This window comes from Patella vulgata, chromosome 7 (genome assembly GCF_932274485.2).
Source record: "Patella vulgata chromosome 7, xgPatVulg1.2, whole genome shotgun sequence".
NCBI lineage: Eukaryota > Metazoa > Mollusca > Gastropoda > Patellidae > Patella > Patella vulgata.
Genome location: NC_065885.2, coordinates 61,077,285 through 61,085,976, shown reverse-complemented (window position 1 = coordinate 61,085,976; position 8,692 = coordinate 61,077,285). Strand labels below are relative to the sequence as shown.

Below are 8,692 nucleotides of genomic sequence, written 5' to 3'. Positions count from 1 at the left end.
TGAAATAAAATTGAACCATATGTTAGTCCCGAAATGACCTAGTTTGTGTCAAGTGAACGTTAAACCCCATTTCTCTCCCTCTCTCTTATTATATCTTTATAATTACTGAACGGAAATCAACCATATCAGACGCATATTCCACTCAGGGCTGGTTTTGGGCACATTTGACCAATTTCCCCAAATTGGGCCCTGCACTAGAAAGGGGCCCCGCAGCTCACCGACTTAATTTTTTTTTCAGGCAATCTGGCGGCGGGGCTGCCCGTGTGGCTAATTTCAGATATGAATGGATATAGGCTTAGTTAATATCCTGCAATGTATAGAAGACCTGTAACCTCGAGCCTCCCAAATTGGGCCCCATAGCCCCCTAAATGACTATTACAGAATTCAACTATTCAATTTAATTTAAGAGAATTTTATTCATACAATACCCTGTACAAAGCGCCCAATAACTTTTATAAAATTGTCTATGGTATAAAATAAAGACCATTATTTAGATGCAGTGAACGTATTGACCCAGCTAGTTTTGATAATATATACTGATGTTCAAAAGAAAGTATACACACTAAAAGTATGACTAAGTTTTGTTTAGATTAAAAACATTTGATAAAGCATTACTGAGTTTGTCTCTTGCGTCCAAACTCAACATTTCTAAACGAAATAAAAATGTGAAACAAATTGACATTCTACCCAAATACCGTATACCATGGAAAAACGGTTGATGCAGCACAAAATGCACAGTGTATACTTTCTTTTGGACATTAGTATATGATATTGGCTTTTCAACTATACACTTTGTTCTAAACACGTACAGCACTGTATGGTAATTAAAGATTATCAATGGACAATGTAGATGGGAGCTGTATATAATTATACCTGTCAGCGAAATTAAAAAGAACCTTGTAAACTCCAAATATAGTTATGATAATGTGTGTGTAGGACCAGTTGAAAGGTATACAACCATCAGTTTGCTGACAGAGACACAGACAGAGACGAGGGAAGACGGTGAGGCGTGAGGAAAACAGGAATAGAAACCGGCGAATGGACTCACCCGAGTTCAGCAGCTGCCGTGGCAGAGGAGTGGAATAGTTGTCTTAATGTACCATGTTAATGTTATTGTTTATGTTCCTAATGTAGTTTAGTTCCTGTTTAATTTATGTTCCTGTTGTATTTATGTAGTTGTTTTATGTTTATGTTCCTGATGTAAATAAATCGTATCTCTGTTATTACTATAATAGTGTTACAAAGGTTTTCTTTTAACTTTATTTTATTGTTTTCGACAAACAAATAGATATTGAAAGCTTGCACTTTTACGTGGATAAATTTCTATATTAGTACTCGGTATTCCGGCTTGTTCAATTATGCCTTTCAAATTTTTCAACCCAGACGTACAACCCAGTCCTATTCCATCCCGCTGACACAAACTTTCTGGAACACACACGGTAGTACTGAATATGAAACATTGTATTGCCATGGGATCCTCTTTATTCTCGCGGTGGTTATCTCCCTTGATTACTACTTCAGCAAGCAAAAGGACTCCATCATCTTTCAGAACCTTGACCAACCCCTTTGCACCATTCGATGGACTGCCCATATCTTTGTCTGCAGATAGATTATTATAAGTTGGTGCACTGACTTGCCGACGTTCAACATTTTAAATTTGACAGTCTACTTAAGACTTGTTGAGTTTGCGGCCACCGCAGCTGTACAGGGAGGGCCACTGGGCGTATTTATTTATGCCAAATGAATAACTTAAGAAGACCACACCTAATTTGGCTAAAATTACTCTGAAGATGATTTGGTAGTAAACTTATAAAATAAATCATGAAAACGTGGGAAAAAAATAATAAAATGCCAAAACGTTGCTTTTTCCAGAACAATCTGTTGATTGGAAAATATATGATTCATTCAACAACAAGTATCATATAGCAGCAGATGTAGCATTTTCTTGCGAACATTGTGAACCACATTCCATCCATAGGTCAATCTGTTCGGGAGTTATGAAGGTTTCCATGATGCGCTCAATTTCAATGGAATAATGGCGGCCATTTTTAAAGATGGCCGCCAAAATGGAATTAAGCAAAGTGACCAGGAAGTCGATCAACCAAATTTCAAAACTTCAGCCACCAGGCTAACTGAAAAACATGGTTGAATTTATTTATCCAATTGGTAATAATACCCCAACATTCGAGGTCTGTCACGTGGACTATTTTGAGTTTCAGTGTCCGATAAGCTACGCGTCGTCACATAAGCTCGATCTATTGAGGACCGACTGTATTAACGATTCGACCAGCTGGCAATAGGGCCAGGGAAGGCGTTTTCCTTGTGAAACCTAGCACGTTTTATCGCCTGCTGCGAATGAACGAAACAAAAGATATATATCATGGATGTCCTAAAAATGATCTATATTTGGAGCGAGGGGCGTGGTGACCCATGACTTTCCGTGAGGGCAAGATCCCGCCCGTGTCTCCCCCCCCCCCCCAAAAAAAATAAAACAATATTTATATGTGTGTGCCGGTGAGCGTGGGGGTTCCCTCCCTGTGCCACCGAGTAATAATGGACTGTCGGGCTGTTTGGAACATGTCGATGTGTAGCATATCTGACCCACGGTATGTGTTTGATACTGGTTAAGCATTATGATTATAATGTTGAAAACCGCATTGAAACTGTGATTTTGTGCCATTTGCGAGGGGGCACAACAACTGAAGGGATGCAAAAACTCAAAACCTTGACGCAAAGCTCGTCAGTCATTACGTCCCTCTCATTTAGCACCTGCTCGATGCGTTTGGATTTTAAATTCCATTCCCATAATATACTATACCAAAACCGGTGCATTTACCCTTTGGTCAATCCATTTTCAAACAGGTTTTAACATCTTCTTTACGTTGTATAGCAAAATCCATCAACTCTTGAAACATCATCACGCGGACCAGAGTTGATCTAAGTTCATCTGGTAAAAAATATTTGATCGATGCTTCATCAATTTCTATTATACTCGATGCAACTAGACAACCCAATAACTCTTTTATATACCTGGTAATATACAATATAATACTCGATGTTACTAGGCAACCCAATAACTTTTTTATATATTTGGTTGTAAACAAAATAAATACAGGTTTGTATACGACAAGGTGTGTGTTCATCTGCCTAACATCGTCAAGTTTATCCAGGATCTCCGGTTGGTTTCCCTCATCTGCTTTATAACAATTTTATGGTACTGATAAACCTACCGTTGATTAAGATTAGTATAAACGCTATATGTAACAAAGGTATGATAAACCTATCGTTCGTTATGTAACAAAGGTATGATAAACCTACCGTTCATTAAGATTAGTTTTAAAAGCTACCTGTGTCATAGTATGATGGACCTACACCTTATAAACTATCTGTGATACAGTATGATAAACCTACCGTTCTTTAAGATTAGTTTTAGAAACTATCTGTGATACAGTATGATAAACCAACAGTTCTTTAAGGTTAGTTGTAGAAGCTATCTGTGATACTGTACGATACACCTACCCATCTTTAAGATTAGTTTTAGAAACTACCTGTGACATAGTATGAAGAACCTACCGTTCTTTAAGGATAGATTTAGAAGCTATCTGTAATACAGTATAATAGACCTACCGTTCTTTAAGATTAGTTTTAGAAGCTATCTGTGGAATTATCATAGGTTGATGTGGCTCCATAAACACTTTTAATAATCCAGATTCTCGGGCTATAGATAAAGCTAAACATGTTGCAGCACCGTTTAAACAACCTGACAGACGAGCTTCATATTCACTGGCTGCCATTTTCTATAAAATAAAACCGTAGGTTTCATTCTAACTTATATTATATCACAAGGGCAGGACAATTTACCCAATACTACTCAATACAACCCAGTAGCACCCAACACAACCAAAACGTACCATATACTACCTCAATGTTTTGAATACTTCAAGTATATAAAAAGATGAGTTAATTCGTGGAAATTTTGCAAAAAACGTACGGCAAATGTCTGTCATTCCAGTTATCCCTTTTGAGCACTTAATATTTAGTTTGTATTGGGTAGTATTGGGCAAATCGTCCTGCCGTTTCACAATGATCCACAGTGAAATTAACTTTGTCGCTAGAGATTGCAATACAGTCCAGAGAGGTTGGGTGACCGGAAATGCCATCTACTCAAGCGTCGTTGTCAGGGGCGGGCCTAAATATTTTGGGCCCCGAAATTGAAATGATATTCGGGGTATTATTTTCGTCGGTAGATTTGTTCCATGACAGATCATGCTAGGTTGTCACTGTCGTGCAATGCGTTACGATAGGCTTGGCCCTATTGAGTCCACAATCTGGTACGTTTAGATACGTTCGGATACGTTTCGATACGATCAACACGATTGCTACGACTGACCGCAATATATATGATAAGACCTGATAGGATCACCACTATTACCCCACGATTAAAACCACGATTTCAATAGTAGTACGAGTCGTTATAGTGGGAAACTGGCATCTCCACCAATCTGTGTTTTTTTAAATGAAATTTTAACAGATCGAAGAAAAATCCCTAAAATTATTTAAACATAGAAACACTTCACACGCCCAGTATAACAATAACAGAAAAATGAAATGAAATGAAGTTTAACGTCCTACTGTTCTGTTTCGACTGGGCTAATAAGGATGGGCATACGCCATACAATGTGCTAGGAGGGACATGTTGCCCGGGCAACGGCATTACGGCCTACTATTACACCGAATTCCAATTGCCAAGGGTTCCTTCCGTTGCACGCAAATGTTCCGAGGAAGTTTCTCGGTCAACACAGGGATAGAACACGGGACCTCTAGGTTAGAGAACCAACGTCTTACTCACTGAGCCACTGTGGCTCACAAGTTCAGTCATAACGTAGAAACACTTCACGTGTAATGAAGCGCTATATAAATCGAACAATAATAATAATAATAACGTAATTCCTAAATACTCACTCCAGGTTATCCAGTCATAGTACATATACAATAGTTGTGGACATCCACGCTCCCCCCCCCCCCCACGACCCAGTCCCACAATATTAACTAGGTCACAAACTAGGTCATTTTAGGACTAACATATGGTTCAATTTTATTTCAATCATTCGCTTGAGCATAGGGGTCTTTAGCTGTGGCAGGAAACCGGAGGACCCGGAGAAAACCCACGAGGTTGGACAGGTGACCCTAGTCCTTGTCACGTACAACCGGGGAATCCAAGCCACATCAGCTGACCCAATGACCGATCTTTAGCTGTGGCAGGAAACCGGAGGACCCGGAGAAAACCCATGAGGTTGGACAGGTGACCCTAGTCCTTGTCACGTACAACCGGGGAATCCAAGCCACACCAGTTGACCCAATGACCGACCTTATGACACAACGCGCACGCGTTAACCATTCGCCCCACCCCAAACCTATTAAGAGCTGAATACACTACATATTGTAGCCCAAAATCTGATAGGGTGACTTACTCCGAATGAATATGTCCTGGGCACTAGACTCTCTTTGCAGAGGCCACAAATACTACGCGATCTGGGCCTCTAATGATTTAAGCTGTACCAAATGGACAATAGCAGTCCGATAAATACTATGCGATCTCGGCCTCTAATGATTTAAGCGGTATCCAATGGACAATAGCAGTCCGATAAATACTATGCGATCTCGGCCTCTAATGATTTAAGCGGTATCAAATGGACAATGACAGTCCGATAAACTCCAAACAATCCGTTGTTATCTCCTAATTATGCGTGCGTGGCGTCGCTATTTGTAAATTTATCGGGCCCTAGCGCTCGATTCCATTGTGTCATCATTCTTCCACCCCAGTGTGCTCTAACCCTAACTCCCAGAAAACAGGAAGAAGCTACAGATGTTTCGAATTGCCTCGTTCACAAAAATTTGCTCCCACAGTTTTTCGGGGGAACAAACCCGGCGAACATAACTTCAGGTTGCTTGCACTTTCTGTGCTCCCAGGATCCTGGCTACAGACAGATCTCCAGATTCTGTCCCATTTCTTATTCTCTCGTTCACAAGAAGGACCTTCAATACCAGGAAATTGACTAACATTTTCACAGTTTTTCGGGGGAACAAACCCCGCGAAGATCACTTCAGGTTGCTCGCACTTTCTGTGCTCTCAGGATCTTGGCTTGGTTACTGTATGTGTACTACATTATCATCGCAACCCTTTTAAAATAGGTTTAAACAGCCTGCATATTATATTGACATCAAGCCTGATGATAACAAGTAGCTAAGTCTTTACATCACACTTACTTAATACCGTTATACCAACGCACGTTTTAGTTGATATTTCTAGGTCTTCTCTGTATATCGGTGTCATTACTGACGTTTATATATAGCCCCATATGTGAACGTGAAAAGAATGACACAGATATGTTGACGGAAATTAACGGAAATGAACGCGACTGTCTCTAGGTCTTCACTATATATCAGTGTTCAATATATATATAGGAAAAGCTGTTAACGTGATAAGAGTGACACCGATGTGGTTACGGAAATTAACGGAAAAGAACGCGGTTTTACGGAGAAGCAGTTCAAGGTCCAGTGACCAATGTAAAAGAACCCTTGACAGTTTGAAATAAAATGAATTTTTCCCGGACAGCGGCCCACTCTTATAATGGATTCCAGCTGACCACTGGCAAGGGGATTGGCTGTTGGAATTTCATATAAGAGTAGGAGGTTGTAACGCCGCCGTCCAGGAACATTTCCCTCGCAGCATACTACATGATATACAAATTTGCATATCTTATTTATAAAAGGCTATCATCACATTCTTTATAATCTAAATATGTGCTCACTTTATACAAAACTCTTATGATTCTATTTATTATGTTTGTACCCAAAAAAAGGGGTTGGGTGGCCGAATGGTTAGCGCCTGTGCGTTGTATCATAAGGTCATTGAGTCAACTGGCGCGGTTTCGATTCCCCGGTTGTACGTGACAAGGAGTAGGGTCGCCTTTCCAGCCTCGTAGGTTGTGGATGGCCGAATGGTTAGCACGCGCGGGCTGTATCGTACGGTCTGTCATTGAGTCAACTGGAAGAGTTTCGATTCCCCGGTTGTACGTGACAAGGAGTAGGGTCGCCTGTCCAACCTCGTGGGTTTTCTCCGGGTCCTCCGGTTTCCTCCCACTGCTAAAAAACCTTACGCACGCGCAAGCGAATTATATAAATAAAATCGAACCATATGTTAGTCCAGAAATGACCTAATTTGTGTCGAGTGGACTTTAAACCCCATTTGTACCCAAACAAAATGTATCTATCTACCATACTGTAATACAAATTACGTGAGAGTGACGGGCAATGACCAGCCCCCAGCCCCCCTTTCACTGTTCATACAAAACCCCAGTGACATGTTCAGCCAGTGGCGCTGTGTAATCATATTCCGTCCCTGTCTGTCGGTTAGATCTATTTGATAAGGCCAACTTCAAGTTTGGTCAAAGGTCACGAGATGTAAACAGGGCTAGTTCTAATCTCAACCCTAACCCTAACCCTGGAGACCTAGCCCTAACGCTTATCCTAACTCTAAGCTACAATCTCGCCAACAACCTTATTTACATTTCAGCGACCTTGACGAAAACTGAACTGGCCTTAACAACTAGATTTAGCCCTGCCTAACGACTGCCTTTAACATACTCGTGATATCTGGTTGTGCAAGAATGCATTATTATTATTATTACAGATAATATTAACCATTGACACACTTTTCTGGTTAACAGATTAATTTGATATACTGAGCTGAATAAATGATTGTACTGTGTCTACATCAAGCAGTCATTCCACTTTTCCTTATCTCATATTCAAAGTTAAACTTACAATGGTCAGTTGTGCCCGATTCTTCCTTTGTGAATATAATATACCACGCACAGTTTTCCAGGGTGTCCTATTTATTGTAATTAGCCCTCACTGACGATGGAGACTGTAGTTTATGCAAACTAAAATTTAAATATCAGATTACAGACACGCGAACGTAGCCAGACTGCACATGCGCAGGATGTGTAGGTGTGTGTGTGTGTGTGTGGAATAGCTTTAGTTTACGTCCGCGTCCATCCAAGTGATATCGCAGACAATTAGCCTACATATTATATATACAAATTGAATTATTTACAAGATGATTAGCGAAAAGAAATCGAATGTATTGGTGAAATATTTATATATATGTACAGAACGAATAAGACAATTGAACTAGGACATATATATATATATATACAGTTATATAACAAGTGCTATAACGTATGTGCAAATGGAGACAAGCCTAGACACACTGGACAAGACAACACGAACATTTGATAAAGCAAATGAAATGAAATGGAGTTTAACGTCCTACTGTTCTGCTCCTAACCTGGGCTAATGAAGACGGGCGTACGCCATACAGTGTGCTATGAGGGAAATTTTGCCCGGGCAGCGGCGCTACGGCCTACTCTTATATCGAATTCCAACTGCCAAGGGATCTTTTACGTGCACGCCAATGTGTACACTGGACCTCGGTTTTTCGTCCCATCCGAACGACTAGACAGCTGTCCTTCTCAGGCCATCGGTCCTGCTTGATAAAACAAACATGTATAGAGACGAACATTAGACAAAAACATTGTATTAATTTAGTATTGGGTCGTATTTAATCAGTATTGGATAGTATTTAGTTATTATTGAGTCGAATTTAGTTAGTATTGGGTCGTATTTA

At 40.2% G+C, this 8,692-nt stretch overlaps 1 long non-coding RNA gene across 1 annotated transcript; it reads right to left on the bottom strand.

Moving 5' to 3' along the window:
- Positions 1–396: 396 nt before the first annotated feature.
- On the bottom strand, positions 397–7,975 carry LOC126827619 (uncharacterized). The gene is made up of 4 exons (XR_008788811.1): positions 7,828–7,975; positions 3,628–3,797; positions 2,837–3,030; positions 397–1,599 (listed from the first exon to the last, which is right to left on the bottom strand). It is a non-coding gene; the product is annotated as an uncharacterized LOC126827619 (long non-coding RNA).
- Between the last annotated feature and the right edge of the window lie 717 nt (positions 7,976–8,692).